The sequence below is a fragment of the Carlito syrichta genome, unplaced genomic scaffold (genome assembly GCF_000164805.1).
Source record: "Carlito syrichta isolate Samal-C Ts95f unplaced genomic scaffold, Tarsius_syrichta-2.0.1 Scaffold306978, whole genome shotgun sequence".
NCBI lineage: Eukaryota > Metazoa > Chordata > Mammalia > Primates > Tarsiidae > Carlito > Carlito syrichta.
Genome location: NW_007251074.1, coordinates 6915 through 9240, shown reverse-complemented (window position 1 = coordinate 9240; position 2326 = coordinate 6915). Strand labels below are relative to the sequence as shown.

The window sequence follows — 2326 nt, the reverse complement described above, 5'->3', positions numbered from 1 at the left end:
ATCCTTCCGCCTCAGCCTTCCAAGTAGCTGGAACTACAGGCGCGTGCTACCACGCCCGGCTGATTTTTTGATTTATTGTAGAGATGAGGTTTCGTCAAGTTGCCCAGGCGGGTCTCGAACCCGTGGGCTCAGGCAATCCACTCACCTTGGCCTCCCAAAGTGCTGGATTACAGACTGAGCCACCGAGCTCGGCTTTACCTCTCTTTTCTATTATGTCTATTTGACTCAAAGATTTTTGGTGAAAGGACAATTCAACTAGAACATATTTTAGAATTTGTACTTTATTTACTTAGTTATTGAGTCAGAGTCTCACTCTGTTGCTCAGGCTGGAGTACAGTGGCAGACTTATGGCCACCACAGCCTTGACCTGCTGGGCTCAGGCAATTCTTTCACCTCAGCCTTCCAAGTAACTGGAACTACAGGTGCGTGCCACCATGCCTGGCTAAGTCTTTGATTTATTGTGGAGACAGGGTCTCACCACGTTGCCCAAGCTGGCCTCAAACCCATGGGCTCAGGCAATTCTCTTGTCTTTGTCTTCCAAAGTGTTGGTATTATGGCTATGAGTCTCTGTGCCCAGTTGAGACTGGGCCATTTTTGAAGAACAGAAATTTATTTCTCACAGTTCTGGAGGCTGAGAAATCCAAGGTCAAGGGGCCAGCAGATGAGGGCTAGCTCGGCTTCCAAGATGGCACCTTGTTTGTTCCTGTGTCCTCCAGGGGATGAAGATGTATCCTCACATGCAAGGAGGAACAGAAGGAAAATAGCCACCAGGGAGCTTCCTCCAGACTTTTTTTTTTTTTTGAGTCTCACTCTAATGCCTAGACTGGAGGACAGTGGTACGCTCATGGCCACTGCAGCCTCAGCCTGCTGGGCTCAGGTGATCCTTCTGCCTCAGCCTTCCAAGAAGCTGGAACTATAGGCATGTGCCACCACGTCCAGCTAATTTTTTGATTTATTGTACAGATGAGGTCTCGCCAAGTTGCCCAGGTTGGTCTCAAACCTGTGGACTCAGGCAATCCTCTCACCTCGGCCTCCAAAAGTACTGGGATTACAGGCTTGAGCCACCACAACTGGCCCCCTCTAGCCTCTTTTATAAGAGCACTAATCTCCTCTTCCTACATCATGGCTGCCCTCAGACCCCTGGTGAAGCCCGAGGTCGTCAAAAAGAGGACCAAGAAATTCATCCGGCACCAGTCAGACCGATATGTCAAGATTAAGTGTAGCAGAAGGAAACCTGGAGGTATTGACAATAGGGTATGTAGAAGATTCAAGGACCAGATCTTGATGCCCAACATTGATTACGGGAGCAACAAGAAAACAAAGCACATGCTGCCCAGTGGCTTCCGGAAGTCCCTGGTCCACAATGTCAAGGAACCGGAAGTGCTGCTGATATGCAACAAATCTTACTGAGATTGCTCACATTTCCTCCAAGAACTGCAAAGCCATGGTTAGAAAGAGCAGCCCAGCTGGCCATCAGTCACCAATCCTAATGCCAGACTGCACAGTGAAGAAAATGAATAGACAGCTCACATGCATGTTTTATTTGTGGTTAAATAAAACCACAAGCCGGGCTCGGTGGCTCAGCCTGTAATCCCGCGCCTTTGGGAGGCTGAGGTGAGTGGATTGCCTGAGCCCGCGGGTTCGAGACCTGCCTGGGCAGGCGAGACCTCATCTCTACAATAAAAATTTAAAGAAATTAGCCGGGCGTGGTAGCATGCCCCTGGAGTTCCAGCTACTCGGAAGGCTGAGGCGGAAGGATCGCCGGAGCCCAGCAGGTCAAGGCTGCGGTGGCCGGGAGGGGCCACTGCACTCCAGTCTGGGCGACAGAGTGAGACTCCGACTCAAAAATAAATAAATAAATAAATAAATAAATAAATAAGAATAAATAAATAAATAAATAAATACTAAATAAAAAAATAAAACCACAAAAACTGACCCCCCCCAAAAGCACTAATCCATTCAGGAGGGATGAGCCATCCTGACTTAATCACTTTCTCAGGCTCCACCTCTTAATAGCCTCACCTCTGGGTTTCAGGCCCAAAAGAATTTTGGAGACACGCCTACATGCTGGGAGAACCCCAAAAAAACCAGAATTATCTTTTGAGGTTGGACCCCCTGTAGTAAAAGCTTCCCCCACTAGGTAAGTGTTCTAGGAACCCACTAGCATCAGTGGTGTTGTAAGAGGCTGTGCCCAGCTTCAGTGAATTTGTTTTGGAGATTCTTTCAGCGTGTTCGCCCATTTCACCATGGGTGATTTACCAGCACACCTGCCCACACTGCATTGAGTATTGAGCAGTTTTTGTCCAAAAGCTGCATGACCTCTGTG

At 48.4% G+C, this 2326-nt stretch overlaps 1 pseudogene; it reads left to right on the top strand.

Annotated features, from left to right (window-relative positions):
- Positions 1 to 1122: 1122 nt before the first annotated feature.
- On the top strand, positions 1123 to 1521 carry LOC103266007 (annotated as a pseudogene).
- The last annotated feature ends 805 nt before the right edge of the window (positions 1522 to 2326 follow it).